The sequence below is a fragment of the Oryzias latipes genome, chromosome 11 (genome assembly GCF_053564925.1).
Source record: "Oryzias latipes strain Hd-rR chromosome 11, Olatipes_Hd-rR_3.1".
NCBI lineage: Eukaryota > Metazoa > Chordata > Actinopteri > Beloniformes > Adrianichthyidae > Oryzias > Oryzias latipes.
In genome coordinates, this window is record NC_136247.1 from 920,018 (window position 1) to 940,034 (window position 20,017).

Genomic DNA, 20,017 nt, shown 5'->3' on the forward strand with positions numbered 1-20,017 from the left:
CCTAGCAGCATTAGCTGTAGCTTTAACATTGGGTTTACTAGCCATGCTTGTATAGTTGTTGGGCGTTTTAAGGATCTTCAGTTGGCTCAAAGCTTGCTTTATTTTATCTTGACATCCAGTGGAGAGTCGGTTTTATAAGTATTCCGTCTTAAAGTAACGTTTTTGAGGTTTTGTTGCGCAGGACGCTTACCGGACGTTTGCTCCCATCGCCATCTTGCCGGCCACGAGATCTTCTATATGAAAAAAGAGCGACTCACGTCACGTGACCCACGTCAGCCCGCATATATTTATGGAAAAGATCAAAGGCGTTTAGATCCTTTGAGGAAAAGTTGAACGTAACAAACAAACTACGAACTGCATGTCAGCAATGAATGGATATTATGAAAATAAAGGGGATATATACTGCTAGAAATTTATTCAAAAATAAACTAGTCCACAATCACTCCTATTTTATGACATTTTCTGCGGAAAAAAAGAGAATCATAGTCACGTGACCCACGCGCACGTCTGCAGATATGAATGAAAGTTAACGTTATTGTCCAACGTAACAGAGCCTTTGGGAGAAAAAGTTGAACGAAACAAGCAAACTATAAACTGTATGTCCAAAATGAAAGCATATTTTAAAAGAAAATGGTATATTTCTCACTAGAAATGTTGTCAAAATAAAAATTAGTCCTCAAAATATCTTGTTTTATGGGATATTCCACCGAAAAATGAACGTGCATCCGCCATGTTTTTTGCTCACGGCAGGCCAAACCTCCAAAGTCACGTGATCCTGAGAAGGCTCGTAGAAAATGAATAGAAAAATGAAACGTATCCGCCTCACAGTTTAGGGGGCGTTTTTGTAAAACTTTCACACATTTCCATGTGGACAAATGTAGCTACTACACATTTTAGGATGAGACTGGGTTGCGTTGAACGCATAGCTAAAGTCCACAAACAGGATCCTTGCATAGGTTCCCAGGGAGTCCAGATGCTGCAGGATGAAGTGGAGGGCCAGGTTGATAGCGGCCTCAACAGACCTGTTGGCTCTATAGGCGAACTGCAGAGGGTCCAAGAGGGGGGAAGTGAAGGACTTGAGGTGGGGGAGGACCAGACGGTCGAATGACTTCATGACTACAGACCTAATTGCCAGGCCTGTAGTCATTAAGACCAGTTATATAGGACTTCTTGGGGACAGGGACGATGGTGGACAGCTTGAAGCAGGCCGGGACGTGGCAGGACTCCAGGGAGGTGTTAAACATGTCTGTGAAAACCGCTGCCAGTTCCCCTGCACAGTGTTTCAGGGTTGCAGGGGGGTTGCCATCCGGGCCGGGAGCCTTCCGTGGGTTTTGTTTAGGGAAAAGCTTGAGCACCTCCTCTTCTGTCACCGAAAAGACAGTGGTGGGGGAGAGGTGGTCCAGAGGGGGTCATGCTGTCCTCAGTAAGAGCGCTGGGGGAGGAATGTGGCTCCAAAGTTGCTTAGGAAACCTGTGCAGTATTTTAGTATTTAAAATGTACTTATTATAAATAATATATAAAATGTAGTATTTACTTTGAAGTCTGTAAAAGTGAAGTTATGTGTTCTTATAATTTAATGTCTCTCCAGAAAAGGGTGTTTGCTACACCTGAAGTTGAAGATGAAGCAGATGACCTCTTCATGTCATCTGCTTGTGAAGTCATTGGAGATGACTTGCAACTCCCAGTGTCACTGAATGACACTGAAGGCCAAAGCACCCCATCACCTCAAATGCAAAGTGATTGCCACAGTCCCCCAACAATATTAGTTAAGGAACGCATAGAGGAGGTAAAATTTTAAACTATAAATGATGGTTGTCATGACACTTAAACTCAATGATGTATTTAATAAAATGCTTTATTGAATTTGATGCAAATAAGAACTTCAAGTAAACTCTCTTTCGCAGCTATGGTTTTGGACAATTTGCCTTAACATTGGCCCCTAGATAACAATAGTTCAGTTTATATTTGGGTTAAGCCTTTCTCTGGGCATTTTGATTTTTGCCACATATTGTATTATTGTCATATTTGAAATGGATTTAATAAATTCTAAACATAAGTCAAATAATTTTCTGCTTTTCTCCCCAGCTCTTGTCAACAACTGCAGAAGAAAATTCTTCAGCATCACAGGAAGAAAAACATTATTTCATCAAGAAATTGCCACAGAAACCTTGTTTTTTTTTCATACAAAAAAGTGACTGGAGGAATCTTAAAAAGAAACAGCAAAAAAGACGTTTCAAAACCCTTAAATGGACAACGGTAATGGCAAAAGGTATAGAGACTACTCATCCCTACTGCAGTTTTGCTTTTAAACACTATAGTGTTAATACTATAGGTTCAAACAGAAAAGGCCCACTCTCCCTGTTCTGGATATGGTACTTTTGATGACTGTCTTGTTGAGGTGGATGTCACAGTAGAGGATGAGCACTCGCTAAAAGCTCTAGTAATCTTCAAGGGGGAAAAAGCTTGTCACCACCCTGAAGAACTTCGAAGACGGCCTCTGCGCGGTGATGAGAGACAGGCGTTAGCGGATGTCCTGGTGACGAAACTGCCACGAAGCCTTCATTTAGAACAACTTTCAAAATTAGAGGAAAGTGTTGTGGCATCTGGATGTAGGGATCAGGTTCCTGCCACAGGTGTTATGAGAACTCTCTCATGGGCCAGCAGAAAGCAAGCCAGAAGACAACAAAATGAAATTAACAGCTTACAGACAATGCTTGGTGAAGATCAAAGTTGTGGTGATTTTTACACCCCAAAAGTGTCATGTTATGGACCGAGGAGACTGTTAACCTACTCTTCCTGCGATGTAAAGAAGACATAGTTTATATAGATGCAACAGGTTCCATTTTGAGCAAAGGTAAAGGGCAAACTTCATCCTACTATGTGGATGAGGTTGTTGTTAGGCATCCTAACAAAAGTTCCTCCCAAGTCCCAGTAGCCACATATTTAACCAGTGACCACACAACCTTGTCTGTATCTTACTTTCTGGGCTCACTGGTCACTGACTTGATTAAAAGACACGGGAGACAAGTCAGAACGGGTCCATCCTTCTTCTTCAGTCATTGTCCTATAATTTCTGAGCCTACAGGAACTGCTCCCAAGATATTTTTCTTTAAAATAACACATGTATTCATCCCCATAATTGCATTAGTAACTGGACAGGCAAAGGAGGATGCAGTCAAGATGCCACTACTGCACCGCTGCCTCAGTCATGTCATGATAAATGCTAAACAGCTTTCCAGAAGGCAGTGAGTGTTTGGTGTTCATTATTTCTTATTTAAGAAAGGCAAGAGCTATTTTTCCCCACTGTGAGACTAATTTACTTTCTTTTTGTAGTGCCCCTGAACACTATCGTTTGGCCGTGCATGATTTTGGCCACATGACACAGGCAGCAACAATCAAGGAACTTGATGGCATTATCAACAGCGCAGCAATTCTGTTCTCAAGCTCGCACAGTGGTAGCAATGTTGAAAAACATTTTGATTCACTGCAGATGCTCCTGAGTAGAGCTGGACAATGTGCACTTGACATAACAACCCTTGAAGAGGAAGATTACAGTGTATGTAACTTCTGAGTGGATTATTTAAAGAAAATGGAAATACAGAGAGAGGACTAAAGATTTTTTTCTTTGTCTTTTTTTTTTTAGAATGATGTGGGACCAACACCGTTCCAACACCATTTCGAGCTCATTTTTGAGAGGGCAGAGCTAGATTCAGCAGGGGAGACCAATATCCACTTCTGCCCAACCTTCATCCCAACATTGCTTAAGTTCTTCCTACCTCAAGTTGCTCTTTGGAGCGGCTTACTCTTGGGTTGGCCTTTTTAGTTTTTAATATCCAGATATGCCTTTTAATTATCTTTCAGTACAAAAAGTAACTCTGACATGTTTCATTTTCTCTTAGGTGACCTGGGACGTCATGGGCATGGTCCAATATATGACCAACTAGCCCAGAAGTACAGAAGAGCTGCCTGTAAATCCACTCAGGAACAAAATGCCTTAAAATTTTATTAACCAAATGTAATTTATAAAATTACAGTATTTTATAGTGAGTACATAACACATTTATTCATCCCCAGAATTACACTCAGGACAATAAGACACAAGGCATAATGGAGAAAAGCCAGTGGGACTTAAAGAAGATCTGTTTTCAACAAAGACGGCTGACTAGGCTGGATGATTTTGTAAATACATACAAAATCACATTAAAAGGACTTCTGAGAGAGTACACTGACTCTTTGAGGAGAAAACGGAAGGTAAAACAATAAAAGGTATCATAGTGTATCATAAAACTTTACATGTAAGGCTACAGTACAAGAATAAAAATAACCATGTTGAACTCAACTTCTAATATTATTTTGCAATGAGGATTAGCTAAAGATCCGTGAAATGGGCCGATTTTTAAACAAGACCATTTTTAGAAAACCCAACAAAGCAACTAGACTTTTATTGGTTTACATGACCTTCATGAAAAGTACCTTACTGTTTGAATAATGTAATAATAATTACATTACCTAATCGTTACCTAAAACTGTCCAATGAACTTCCTCTTAGGTGCATAACTATTAATTTTCCATCTTGTTTGACTACAGACACACAGAGTGGATGGTGAGCAGTGGAAACATAGAAAGCAGAGGAACGCGGCATTTATGTGTAGCCTACAACCAAGTCTTGTGTTTTTAAACAATACAAGAAAAAGGTAATTATTTAGTAGAGATATATTATAATGGTGTTGTCTGTGTCATTAAAGTGACCAATATAGCAGGTGTTGACTGATCATATACACCAGGGGTCGGGATCCTTTTTGGCCGAGAGAGCCATAAACGCCACATATTTTTAAATGTAATTTCGAAAGAGCCATACAATGATGTAGCGTCCCTTTCCCACACTGAGGCACGGAGACTTAACCTCTTTCAGGGTTCTTTATTCTGGTCACTGTAGACCGCAACAAACGCCGTACAATTAATTCAGCAACTCCTCAATCTCTCATCCCGTCCCTGCAACTGCGCGCTCTTTTTCAGAGATGGGAACGCGCAGCTGCAGGCACAGCAATTCACAGGTTTCAGGCTGGTACAAACTCTGTGAAATAATAGATAATAGTAAACTGATAGTGCTGGCGCAATTTTTTCTCTCCAAGCACCGCTACTACTGCGCGCCCCTCTGGCATCGCATCGCGCCCGAGAAGGACTGGTCTAATGAAAAAAATATTTTATAATTAAAGATTTGTCTGCGAGCCCGATGTGACCATCAAAAGAGCCATATATGGCTCGCGAGGCCCAGAAGGTCCTACCCAGGTAATTTTTGCTTTGAATAAACACCGTCCACAATAATATTGGGATATTTTATATTTTGTTTGAAGAGAATTGTGTACAATACACAAAACAAGGTAAACCCCAATACTATTACCACCCTATCCCCAAAATCTATAAGTGAAACACACGCCCATTTGACATCCACTGAGTCTTTCACAATATCCCAAAGTTATTGTGAACTGTGTTGTTTCAAAGAAGAATGTAGACTATCATATTGTCTATAAATTATTATTATCATTATTTTAGATAATGAAATTGTGGTGATACAATTTTCTGAAAATAATTTTCCCTTAAATGGATTCATAATAATTATAATTGATACTTTATTTATCCCACAATGGGGAAATTCTAATCTGCATTTGACCCATCCCCTGGGGGAGCGGTGAGCTGCAGTCTAACCGCGCTCGGGAGGCAGTAGCGTCAAGGGTCTTGCCTAAGGGCCCACATGGTGAAGTTAATTGCTCACCATTGGTAATGATAATTGCCCCCTTGGAATTGAACCCTGGTAGCCTCTCACATTACCAACCGAGCTACCCAGCCGCTATATAATACATGTTATAATATTTTGGTACCACAGAGCTATAAAACATAAAGGTTATAATAATGCTTCCAATTTTATGTCAAGAAACCACTGGACAGCCCTATTTCTCAGGCTCCATCAGCAGTGGACTCTATAGAACATGGGTATGCACACGAAAACATCTCAGTGCAACATGTCCTCTGCTCAGAGTGCAGAGGACATGTCCACCCAGGTGTGTAGAACTTGCTGCTGCATGATATATGTTTTCAATGTGTTTTGGCAGTACCATTATTTCATTATGACATTACATAAAGTAACCGTAACCCTCTTCTGTCACTACCTGCATGTAACCCGGGTGGGAAAATTGCGTTTAGTCTCCTCTCGCATCTCCTGCGTGATGACGTCACCACACTGCGTGCGTCGGTGCGTCTCACGGTCATGTGACTCGTACAATTAGAACCCATTAAAAACAGCTGTGGGAAGGTTGCCGGAAGAAGCGTGTTTGGAAGTCTCAGGTGTTTAGCTGGAGGTACGTTAACTGTTTTTTTTTCGTCATTTCACTATAAACATTCTGAAAACTAACGTAACTAACGTCGGAACATAGGAGCCGACTACTGGTGCCAATTTGTCCAGAGAAGAGCGCGCAACACGAAATTAAGAGAACGGAACTGGTGAGTGAGCTGGCGCTTATTTTAGCGTAACATTTCATAGTGTCTTGTGGGATTAGCTTATCGGAGCTGTTCCATTACTTTACATGGAACGGTTAGCAATGTGTTTAAGCCAACTTTCTCCATATGTTAATTTATTTGAAATGTAACTTAGGGCCAATTTTCTATTGACTGTGATGTTGTTACATGCATGCATTTTCATGGTCCACATGTTGGTTGAAACCTTTAAATTGATGAAATGATCTTCATGTCATTGTGGATCAGCATTATCTATGCACTTTAAATTGTGATTAATATGATTAATGTGATTAATATGATAAATGAACTGGCTAATGAATAAGTTTATATTTTATTGTTATTTTGATCAGGAACCAATTTTGCATTTATGGAAGATGACACTTATTTATAACATAATTAGCTTTATTCATTAGTGATGTTAGGAAATGAATTATTGAAATGAATTATTATTTGTGTGCACACAGAACTGGGACCTATTATTTCTATTTAGTTCAGGTGATTATTTTTGGTGAGCCACAGCCCAGGACCTAGAACCAAACCGGTAACTCTGGACAACTAGTCCGAAGCCACCCTATGAACTCCGCATGCTGAATTATTTTAACCCATTATAACATTGTTCAGATGGCAAAGGCGGTGATGGAGGCCTTTCCTCAAATGCCAGAAATGGAATTTGGAACATCACGAAAAGACAATGAGAAGGAGCGCAAACCCTTGGCCCTCAAACTCCACCAAGCTTCAGGTGTGATAAACTATAATACATATACTAATAGGCTTTTAATCATTAATAATAAAAAAGTTGATTAAATTTCTACAAACGAAGCCGTTTACAGCAGTAGGATTACTGATATTACTAATATTGCGCATTGTCTGCATCGGTGAAACTGCGAGGACCCGGACCTGACTTAACTAACTTGGTTAGTTATTATTTCATTTTCCATTTTGTTATATTTTATTATAAATTAGTAAACAAAATTATTTTGGATACTGATTACAGATTACACCTTTAATCTCCCAAATCGCATAAACATTACTGCTGACATCTCATAATCTGTATGTCTTGACAATAACACTTTAATTATTTTCTCTTTCATAGATTCAGTGCGACACTTGTTCTCGTTGGTTCCATGCGCAGTGTCTACAAATGGACGAAACACAGACAATGCAAGAATTGGAGACTGGAATTGCTGTCTGTAGACTCCAAAAAAATTGTCAATATGTTATTGTTGTAGTATGTTTCATTTTTTTTGAGTGTAAATTCCAAATTGTGTGGAATTCTAATCTTGTTTATAGTGAAGTTATTTTTTTTTAATCTTTTATATCTGTCATGACTTGCTAGGCGAGGCAGACCCCGGAAGGAAAACACAGGTCAGTTATGAGGCAAGTAGTAAGATTTATTTTGATCCGGCGTGGCTTGGAGTCGTGGCGAGGCAGGAAGCTGAATAGTGGCTGGTGGCGTGACTGAAGGTTGACCAATGGCTCGTGGTGTGACGGGATGATTCCTGAAAATCCATGAGGAATTTCGGCTCAGGAAGTTGGGAAACTCAGGCGAACACTCGTGGTTTAGAAGTCCTGAATATGAGGCGTAAGACGAGGTTGGACAAGAGCATAAACACATGAGCTATGAATAACTTAGTGACCAGGCTGTGTACCATCAGGGGCAACGAACGGGCGATGAATGCTGGCTCTGGATCTCCTTATGATGGTCTGGAGGGTAATGAGATGAGTGGCCACAGCTGGTTAGAGTCAGGAGAGGAGCAGAGAGGAGAGGGGGAGGAGAGCTGCCAGAGGCACCATGACAATATCGCTTGTATGTTTTACTTGAAGTTACAATCTATTTCATTTTACCTTTGGACAGAAAAGAAATCATTATTAAAATAATTTAAAACAATTTGTGTTCGCAATTTCTGTTTCTTGTGGTCTATAATGTTTATTTGAAGTATTAAAATAGTCTGATAGTCGAACCTCGCATTCAGGAACAACAGTGCGGTTTCCGTCCTGGTCGTGGAACAGTGGACCAGCTCTACACCCTATCTAGGGTGCTGGAGGGATTGTGGGAGTTCGCTCATCCAGTCCATATGTGTTTTGTGGATTTGGAGAAGGCGTTCGACCGCGTCCCTCGTGGTATCCTGTGGGGGGTGCTCTGGGAGTATGGGGTCCGGGGAGCCTTACTGAGGGCTGTCCGGTCTCTGTATGACCAGAGTAGGAGCTTGGTTCGCATAGCCGGCAGTAAGTCAGACCTGTTCCCGCTCCACGTTGGACTCTGGCAGGGCTGCCCTTTATCACCGGTTCTGTTCATAGTTTTCGTGGACAGAATTTTTAGGCGCAGCCAGGGGCCGGAGGGGATCTGGTTTTTGCAGATGATGTTGTCCTGTTGGCTTCTTCGAGCCAGGACCTCCAGCGTGCATTGGGGCGGTTTGCGGCCGAGTGTGAAGCGGCTGGGATGAGGGTCAGCACCGCTAAATCCATGGTTCTTGAGAAAGGTAGCTTGCCATCTCTCGGTGGGTGGAGTATCCATACCCCAGGTGGAGGAGTTTAAATATCTGGGGGTCTTGTTCACGAGTGATGGAAGACCGGAGCGTGAGATTATGCGGTCGCTGTATCGGTCCGTTGTGGTGAAGAGAGAGCTGAGCCAAAAAGCAAAGCTCTCAATTTACCGGTCGATCTACGTTCCAATACTCACCTATGGTCATGAGCTATGGGTCATGACGAAAGAACGAGGTCCCGAATACAAGCGGCTGAAATGAGCTTACTCCCTTAGAGATAGGGTGAGAAGCTCACCCGCGGAGGGCTCGGAGTACAACCGCTTCTCCTCCACATCGAAAGGAGCCAGTTGAGGTGGCTCGGGCATCTAGTCCGTATGCCTCCTGGACGCCTCCCTGGAGAGGTGTTCCGGGCATGTCGCACTGGGCCGAGGCCCCGGGGAAGACCCAGGACACGCTGGAGAGACTACGTCTCTCGGCTGGCCTGATAACACCTCGGGGTCCCCCCAGAGGAGCTGGAGGAAGTGGCTGGGGCGAAGGAAGTCTGGGCATCTCTGCTTAGACTGCTGCCCCCGCGACCCGGTCCCGGATAAGCGGAGGAAGATGGATGGACCACAGAAATAATTATTTAATGTATAACAAATGATTCCTCAGGATTTTTTTAAAACAAGAAGGGAAAATACTCTGGATTAACTTGGAGAATGGTCAGGATAACCTTTTTTACAGGAATTGGGAATACTGGTATTGAAATCCATTGCTATGTTTGACCAAGGAAAACATAAATATTTGGGATTTCAAACCTTAACTCAGATTTTCTGGAAATGTCAGTCTGAGTAGTCAAAATAGTTCTGAAGAGAATAAGAAGAGCTGATAGCCTGGATTATTTCGAAATCTTAAACTACAGTGTCTCAAACATAGTATCTCTGTCATAAGATGCTATGAAATGACAAATACCTAACAGTTTTGGACATTTAAATCATGAATTGTTTGTACTGATTCTCAAATCATACATGATAACATGTCCACATGTGAAAAAATAAATTAAATTTACAATTAACATAAATAAACTGGCTATTTGGTTGGGAGAATGTTTATACACCCCAATCTTTTGTCGGCCTTTTTTTCTTAAAGAAAATTATTTGATTATTATAAGAATAGTATGTATTTTCTTCTTTCATTCATGACTATTTTTAATTCAAATTTAGATTTAATTCATTTTGAAAATAGAAATGGATTCCAGACGTGTTTGTTCAGTTCCTGTAAAGCTCTGAATGCGTGACCAGTACAAATGTAGGAGCGGCTCATTTGACACCGCAGATCTGAATGACGGCTGGCCCGACGGCAGTTTCATTGACAGGTGGAACGCGTTCCAGCGAGTGAAGCAAAAACTCATTTTCCTCCAGAACATTTTCTTTTTTGTTAGCAAGACTGCAGGACTTTGGTTTCAACTGTGGATTTTGTATATATTATGGACTTTGGGAAATCCGGATGCTTGTATTTTGAGTGTTGGGCGTGGTGTTTATCCGTGTAAAGTTTATCATTTTTTACGCAGACAAATGCAAACAGAATAGATGGCTGCATGAGTGTTTACTGTTAATATTAGAGGGCAGATTGACTTAATATTTGATGCCCTAGCCGTAAAACGGCGTTGTGACGTTCCCCTCGCTGAGTGGAGGGTGGATTGTTACAAACTAAAAGTCCAGCCATGGACGACCTCAGGGTCCATGAGGGTCCATACTTGAAAGGAGATGATGTAACCCTTGTGCTATCCTAGGCACTTTACCATTGGGAGTTGGGTCATCTAGACCCACTAGACAGTGCTCTGAACCTTTTTTCTTCAATGATTTGTGATCTTCACAGGTGTCCATGGATTACATGAAATCTTTCCACCTTTATCCACCTTTGTCATGGTAGGGAGAACATGTTAAAGTAAGGGTGGGGTCAACCAAGATAGCACAAGGGTTAAACAAGAAGGCCCAAGACTATTAAAACATTTATAAACCATTAAAATAATTTTAAAATCAATTTTTGAAATGCACAGGAAGCCAATGCAGCTATTTTAAATTGGGTGTAATGTCAATTTTTAGAATGTCTACAACTTAAATCTTCAATCGAAGCTGAAATTTCTGCAATTACAATAAATCTACATCTTCCACCTGCAGTAACAGATTCAATGAAAATAACTTCGAGAAAGAAACTTCTCTCTAAGATATATAAAATAATCGTACTCTCAGATGAGTCTTTATCACTTCCCAAAACAAAGTGGGAAGTGAAGTGAGACAAGTTGTCTCCTGATGACATCCCCAAGAGGCAACATATGCAGAATAAATCTGGACTATTTGTTATTTCCTTCCATTATGCAGCCCCTCTCTCAGAAAATTGTTCCAAAGTTTTGGTCTTCACAGATGTATTGTTGTTTCCACTGAAACAACACAAATGAACAAAATCACAACTGTCGTCTCAATGGGCTGCGTACCAGTAATTGTAAAGTAGGCATAAAATCAAAAGGATAATGAATACATAGAATTCAATAGGAACATACTAAACTTAACTAACTAAACAGACTAAACTAAACTGGGCATCCCTGCCCTTAGACCCCCCTTCGCGGTAATCAAACAAAAGTGGCTGCATGCGGCTTTCAACCCATTACTTAGTTCTCTGTGGGCACTAGAGCCTCTTCCATCTTAATGGTAAGAAGACACCATTCAGAGTTTCAGTTCATGATCAATAACTAAATCCCAGCAGGACAAAACACATCTGTGCCATGCAATCATGTCTCGTGGTTACTGTAATAGAAGAGTTCCCCCTGAAAACTTAAGTTGACCTAACTCTGTCCGTCCATCCGACTGTCTGAAATAAAATAGAAAACATGGATCTGCCCCTTTTATATGGAGTGACATTTACGCCAGCACATTGCACACAAAACTTTCTAAGTTGCAAATGAAAATATTAAATATTTGCTCTCAATTTATTTTGCTTTTGCTTTCAAAAAATCTTTTGCTTTTGCAAAACAAATGTTTTCACACGTGTTGTCTCATTTGTTTTTTTTTCGATCTCTGATTTTGCTCACATAAGTTTCAGTTTAGTGTGACATATGTGCCATCAAACAGCTGCTGATTCTAGCCAATCAAATCGCCTAATATGGTGTCTGCTACCAAACCAGCTCATTTTACCCTCAACCCAGCCTCTTTGGCTAAAGAACAATTCAGTTTGAATCATTTTAAAAATCATTCATACTTTCTTTATTTCTTTGATATGGTTGATTAACGTTTGATTTAATCAAATGTGTGAATTTATGGCTGAGGATCTCCTGAAACTGTCAAATAAACTGTAAAGTTTGTCTGCTGACATTATATCAACAGGCCTGTGTGATCTTTGAATCCTCCAGAGCAAAATGTTGGTAAAAAGTTTGATTTTCTTTAAGATCTGTTTGTTAAAAACAAAACAAAAAAGATTTAAAGCACATTATTTTATGCTGCACAAGTGTTTTGGAATAGATTAACAGCAGTAATAAGCAAAAGAATGATGGCTCACCACAGAATACTCAATGTGTTTAGCAGAAGAAACATTTTTAACTTTGATGTTAATTTTCACAGTGTCTTATTTAAAAGATTTTTACGTAAAAAACAAAATTACTCACGATAAATGCTTTATTCTCTATGTATTTAAACATTTATTCATGAAAATAAAACAATTGTTCACATTCAAATCTTAATCGTGAAAAAGTGTTACTTCCTGCTGGACAGAGTCAGAGCTCAAACATTTTTTTTCTGCTGCAGACATTTTAAACACGCTGGTCGCCACAATGACAAAAATAAATACAAAACTTGGTTTGATTTTAGCTGCTTTGCTACGGTGGCCCAGAAGGGTCACAAGACAACAAATTAACTTTACACACAACACACAACAAATTAACACACAACACATTAACTTAACACACAACAAATTAACTCATAACACAACACATTAACTCACAACAGACCACGATAACTCACAACACAATAACTCACAACACAACACATTAACTTACCTCACAACACATTAACTCACAATGGAAATAAAGCAATTGAAGTGCTTTTATTCTGAAATTTCCACTGGGCTGAGCGGCTAACTACCTAACAGAAAGTAACGTCACAGTGAGCTGTGGAGGGAGCATGTTTTTTCTACAAGAGAAGCTAGCAGCAGTGTTGCCAGATTGGGCGGTTTTGGTTCTAAATTTGCGGGTAAAAATGGCTTTGGCCGGGTTTGCATAATTTGGGCGGTTTTAGGGTCAGTTCCAGCCTTCTTTCATTCATTTTCTTAACCCGCTCTATGGGCTCTTTCTTCCGTGTGCTCGGCTGGAGCGCCCCGACTATCGTGTCAACCTACACTGCAAATTCAAAATAGTTGATTTTGGAGTGTTGATCAAATTTTAGTAATATAAGAGTTAATTTAACTCTTTGTTGAGTTGCATCCCATATATTCAACACTAAACTAAAAAATAGTGGTTGAAAATGAGTGTCAAATCAACGTGTTTCCAAAATAAATCTGTCAGTGTCATTATGAGAATTTTAACTTTGAGGTCGTCACTCTAAACTCCCACATTTCCTGTAACACCTGAAGTGTACATTTTACCGCCCTCTGCACTGCTCGGACTGCATGCGAACACCGTTGGAAGCCGTGGTTTTAAGGTTTACCTTGTTGTAAATTGATCGATTTTCATTTGTTTGCATCAGATTTTATGTCGGTATTAAACGCGGATACATGTCAGCCACGCAAATTAGCTGTAGTACAGGACGGAGGCGTCGAATTAAAATCATGCGTTACAACACTGTAGTAATTAACTGCGGCCATGGTAAACGACACAAGCACATTTTTAGTTAAGCAAATAAAATTTAATGAAGTTGAACTTGATGTTTGGTGGTTGTGCACACTTTGTGAAATGTTAGCATGACGTTTAGCTAACCTCGCTTGTAAAAAAAATCCCACAGTCAAGCCGCGCTATGGTGGACTCTCATCGGGTTATTAAATTTTGAAGTACGTTCAACGCATACATAGTTAATCTCTACGCCCTTTATTTAAACACAGGATATGCTGGGATGTGTGGAATATGGTGGAGTTCAAAAATATGTCAAAGTTCCACGCAGTGAAGAATGCTTCGACTTTACCCGCTTTCTTCAAGATGGTTTGTGCCATTTTATTTTTTACTTAAATCAACCATACATAGTGGTCAGTTTTCGGATCAAGGCATTATGGATTGTTATTTATAACTTCCACTGTCTGCATTTTTTTTTTCCAGTAGCGGACATATATAGTCTGCATGTTCAGCTCCTGACTGAAGGAGTGCTTGTTCTGATGGATCAGTCTGGAACAGAAGTGGATGAGGACATATTTGATGAGCTGTTGAAGTCTGGGGTCAAAAACTTTAAAGTCAAATACAAGCAGCAGCCAGTGTTGGGTGAGTACCGGTAGTCTTCCTTATTTAGAAAAAAAAATTATAATAATCTTTACATACTGTTTCATCAAACTAGTATTTTTATTTATTTAGCTGAACTGTTCTAGCACTGATATGATATAATAAAATGTTTGTATTCGTTTTATTGCACTAAAGTGATGCAGTTTTAATAACTGGTATATAAAATGTATATTTTGTTGATGCATGTTAAATTGCTTCTCTGAATTATTTTTTGTCATGTTTATTAATGTGATTAAAGTTTTAATTTATCTTAAAATATGAAGAACATGTCTGTTCTGCTCTTGCTTTTGTTCATTTTAGATCTTACAATTAATTTGACCGCAGAAGAATCACAATCAACAGATCCAGAATCATTATCAGCCCCCCCACCATCACCAGTTTCCATATCAAACTCTTCAGCATCTTCCACTTCATCAGATTCAACTATGATCCTCCCATCAGTGCAAAACAAAAGAAAGGACGTGAGAGAGATGGACCAGGATGAAGCTAAGCAGGAAAAGTGTTAAACCATTTGATAAATACATCTTCAATTAAAAATTGTAACACTGGTGTTAAATTATATTTGATCATGATACACATTTTTCCTCAAATAATTGGCTTTACTAAGTATGTTTGTTTTTAAATGCACATGTTTGTTAGTATGTGGGAATGAGTTGTATTATTTATTTATGTTTTGTTTCCAGATGGTTCATTCAGCCTTAAGGTCCAACCCAAAGGGAGAGGAAATCTTCAAGGAGTATGACAAAACTAAAACTCTGTCAGATGCAACACGAAGGCAGATGGTGAATATTCTGGTTGCAGACATGACATCTGCATATGGGTAAGGTATCATGCACTACAGTGGAATGTGGTTGAGAAACAATGTAAATAATCAGTGCTGTATCTTCGTTTAATAGGAGGATTCCACCGATAAGTGCTCGCACCAGCTATGCTCTGGGCATTGTGACCCTTTTTCCCTGTCTTCAAGATCCATATTCAAAAAATGGATTTGTAAGTTCTGTAGACTTTTGTTGTCCACGTTTTATCGTAGTAATAGTCTTTTGTAACTTTTGTGTGACTGTCCATGTGTGTTTATTCATCTAAATGCAGGAACATTATTATGATCCGGACGCCAATACTGGCTATCTTGCCTGGAGACTGAAGACGGTCCAGCGAAACACCAATGTTGGCGCTCATTTGCGTTCAAGGCCTGACTACCAGGAAAGTCCAAGAACCAAAAGAGATTCTTTGTTAATAGATGGACAGCTGTTTGGTGAGGAGTGCAGAGAGGCTCTCTCTATATAAGACACTCTACAGATAAATCTGTGATTAAAGAGAAGATGAGAGCCACCTTTGAGTACAGACAGAAGCTGATTCATGACCAAGATGCAACATTGTCAGTCTTTGAAGTCTTCCCTCGTTTCCTTGACACGCCAGAGTTGGTAAGAATCATTAGTTTATTCCAAAAATTTAGAACATTTGAATCCTACCTATTAGGTTTCATGTTTGTTTCTTCAAAGATCGACCAGGACTTTTCCATGATGTTTGGGGATGAAGTATCAGGAAGGTTTCTGGCAAAGTGGCCATCCTATTTCAAGAACAAAGTGATTGCTGCAAGCCAGCGTCTTCCATCGAGTTCCTACCTAGAGGAGTTACTGGCATCTATGGACCCCAAAGCTGAGAATTACTTTGGTAAACATGGGCAGTTTATTAAACAGTTGCAGCTTTATGAATTTGTTACAGGGGTTCTGTCAATTTAGGCTTGGTTAGATATTTTCTCTTTCTTTGTCAATAAAGTCATAGAATTTAGATCTATTCAAAATAGATAAAGAAAATTGTGATGAAAATATTTTTATACCAATAGGTACTTTAAAAATGTACTTTTTATTTAAGGCTGGGACAGTGATACATCAGCTCTTCTGCGGCTGCTGCATCTCTTGCCTCCTACATCCAAAGGCCACAAGAAATCAGCCAAAATCAGCTCAGCACAGGCAGCCCACCGTCTTGTAAGATTTGTAAAGGTGTGTTCCGTTAGCATACATATCAAAATTAACAATGTCTGTGTGTTGGTGTTGTATGCTACTTATTCTTTGTTTTAAAAAAATGCAAATATTCAAGCATTACATCTTTGTCTTTAACTGCAGGAAGGAGCCAGTCTCAATACATTTTTGGAGAAAGTTGATGTTAGGCAGCCCTTCCTACTCTGTGTTGGGGAGCAAAGAAAAGAAATCCGGAGGTTCTTCATCATGGTGGACCAGAAACCAATCCCATGCAGTGCCTTGACATCAGTGGCTGCATTTGATGTGCTGTTTAAAGCACATTTTGTCTTCAGCATCTCCTATGATGAAGCCCTCTCCAGTTTCTACGCATTTATCCAAACCACAGTGTATAACATTGATGTTGGAAACACAAAAGAAAGCCCACGAGTCAAGGAACTGAGAGCACGACTTCTGCAAGAGCGTTAGCATGACACCAGATTTAAGGTCAGAACACCGCTAACAGATTGAGAATGTTCTCGTGTTTTGTTTGTAAAATGCACCACAAAACTTGTTCAAATCTTTGCAAGCATTTAAAGTTCTTTCATGGTTTATACCCAGCAAAAAATTTGCGTGTAAAATGTGGGGAGTTAGGATGTATTTCATCTTTTTGTACATACAGTGGATTCAGAAAGCATCTTAAAACTGTACACAGTTGTCAGTTTAGTGGACAGTTATATCTAATCAGGAAATGACGCATTAATCTGCTGAAGATATTGCTGTTGATCAGCCAACAACTTCAGCATCTATGCTGCAGGTTCCTACAAATGTTACACAAAACCCTCTTGTTGGAATGTGTGGCTCAATTGTCGCTCAACTACAAGCATCAGGTCTATCTGAAAATACAGTCCAAACAATAATTTCCTCAATGGAGGAAGTTGTCAATGATGTACATATGCAAGCACGTGAAGCAGCGTTTCAGACATTTTCTTCTGAAGATAAAAAATCTGACATTTACAAAAAAGTTGAGCTTAGTTTAAACCAATTAAATAATCCGTTTACTTCATTTAATACTGAGAAAAAAAGAGAAAAATATTATGCTGAAAAATGGGAAATAGTTGACCCTAAAGAATTTGTTCTTGGTGTGAGATTGGATACACGCAGAAGTAGAAAAACAGGTGTTTACAGTCAAATTCCTGTTACAGACAAATACATATATATACCAATTTTAGGCACGTTAAATTCAATTTTCAAAAATAGTGAAATAAGGGAGGGTTTCTTACAGGAGAAATGCAGAAAAAGTGGGACATACATTGACACAAGTGACGGATTCTATTTTCAAAACCATCCTCTATTTTCAAAGCAGAAGTATGCTTTACAGATTTTGCTATATTATGACGACTTTGAAATGGCTAATCCATTGGGGTCCAAAAAGAGCATCCACAAACTTGGTTGTGTTTATTTTACCATAAAAAGCCTTCCGCCCAAATTAAACTCTGTGTTGATGAATATACATCTAGCAGTTCTTTTCTACACTGAAGATTTAAAAAAATATGGTTTTGAAACCTTTAATTGATGATTTAAAAATTTTAGAAACTAAAGGAATCCAACTTCCTTTCCTTAAAGAACCATTGTTTGGCACTGTAATTCAGGTTAAAGGTGATAATCTTGCTTTAAATAGCTTGTTAGGTTTTGTTGAATCATTTAGTGCAACCCACTGGTGTAGGTTCTGTCTAACAAACAAAGAAGAAATTCAACCAGTGTTCACTGAAAATAATCCTAGCCTCGTTCTGCGTTCTAGAGATCTTCTTGTTGAACATTGTAATGCTCTTAGGGAAGATCCTGCTCTTCCTTCCATTTATGGTGTTAAAAAATATTGCGTGCTCAATTCATTGGAATATTTTCATAGCAGTGACAACTATGCTGTTGATATAATGCATGATTTGTTGGAAGGGGTCGTACAGTATGAGCTTAAGTTGGTTTTTCAGTACCTGATTAAAAGTGGTTATATCTCTATGAATACATTACTTGACAGGATAAACAGTTTTAATTATGGTCACGTGGACCGTAAAAACAAACCAAGTGGGTTAAAAATTGATGACAGCAGCAAGCACTTAGGTTTAAACGCTATTCAGTCATGGTGTACCCTCCAGAATACTCCCCTCATCTTTGGTGACATAGTTGAAAGGGACAATAAATATTGGAACTTTTTGCTTCTTTTGATGCAGATTGTTGATATTGTTTTTTTCAACTGTCCTTACTGATGGCATGATATGCTATTTGAAACATCTAATCTGTGATCACCATAACATGTTCAAAAACTAATTCCTAAACACCACCTAATGATCCATTATCCAAGATGTTTGAAAAAGATTGGTCCACTTATTCATGTGTGGTGTATGCGATTCGAAGGTAAACACAAATTTTTTAAAAAGTCTGTAAAAAATTTCAAAAATCTTCCTAAATCTTTGGCAAAACAACACCAGCGTCAAATGGCTTTTTACTTTGAAAACTATTGTTTTAAAAGATATGAATTTGGTCCTTTAAAAACAACAATTCTTGATAAATTGAAGGGTGGAAATTTGTTATGTCAGATACTAGATTTGAATTTATCTTCAAATGTCCAAATTACAAATTGGCTAAAAAATTATGGTACTGAATACCACCTTGGTCTATTTCTGTGTACTGGAACATCCCATGATTTACCTGAGTTTAAGAAAATTTGTACTATTGTAATGCATGAAAACGATGCTTTTATAATAGGTTGTGCTGTCAACACACTGCACTTTGATGAACACTTTCATGCATATTGCATTGAAGAGCAGAGTGATAAATAAGCTGTGATTTGTATTGACCAGCTTACTTATTATAGACCTTTTGATAAGCAATGTGCTAATGAGAATGAAAGAGTATGGATTGTTCCATACTGCTTTGTTTTAAAGATTGTTTTATAATTTTTGTGGTGCAGTTAAAATAAATGCATTTCAACTAAACACTGTTTCTTTATTTTAGTAATCTAATGCACCTATTGTAGGTCTGTGACAATTTTCAATGACTGTGCTTATTTACCAACACCCCCAAAAAAGTTAAATTGACAATATCTGGTGTGGACTCATATAAACACTTCAAAAGTGTTGAAATAAACGATAGATTCAAATTGGTAACTCTATTTGGTGTTTAATAAAAAAACTCTCGACAGTGCTAATTTTTAACTCTATGTACAAATGTTGAAAAAATCAAACACTGACCAGAGTTGAAAAGTGTTAAATTCTTTACACTGACAGAGTAAAAAAACAACTCAATCTTAGTGTAAAAGGCTCAACACTTTCAAAAGAGTTATTTTGACACTTTGTGGTGTGGACCCATATAGACACTTTATAAGTGTTGAAATTGACTCCTGTAGAGTTGAATCGGCCTGGTAGAATTTGCTGTGTATGATGACCGTATTTTGCGCTCTCTGTGTGCTCTCTGGAGGAGCGCCGGGGGAAACAACTCTCAGCTGCAGAGGATGTGAACAGTTGAACAGGTAGAGAGGAAAAGCAGGTAGAGGGGGGGGGGGGGGGGGGGGGGGGGGGGCTTTGGCTTCAAACTCTGTCAGAGAGATTGAAACACGG

The 20,017-nt window shown here is 39.1% G+C and overlaps 2 long non-coding RNA genes across 3 annotated transcripts; both read left to right on the forward strand.

The window, feature by feature from the left end:
- Positions 1 to 5,260: 5,260 nt before the first annotated feature.
- On the forward strand, positions 5,261 to 8,401 carry LOC144995505 (uncharacterized). Its single transcript, XR_013659061.1, has 2 exons — positions 5,261 to 7,252; positions 7,607 to 8,401. It is a non-coding gene; the product is annotated as an uncharacterized LOC144995505 (long non-coding RNA).
- Positions 8,402 to 9,274: 873 nt separating this feature from the next.
- LOC144995504 (uncharacterized) lies at positions 9,275 to 19,386 on the forward strand. 2 transcript variants are annotated; one of them, XR_013659060.1, is made up of 8 exons: positions 9,275 to 14,157; positions 14,272 to 14,430; positions 14,773 to 15,268; positions 15,345 to 15,438; positions 15,538 to 15,869; positions 15,948 to 16,119; positions 16,321 to 16,448; positions 16,572 to 19,386. It is a non-coding gene; the product is annotated as an uncharacterized LOC144995504 (long non-coding RNA). The 2 variants fall into 2 exon arrangements; XR_013659059.1 differs by having other exon boundaries at positions 9,276 to 14,157; positions 14,749 to 15,268; positions 16,572 to 19,385.
- Positions 19,387 to 20,017: the final 631 nt, after the last annotated feature.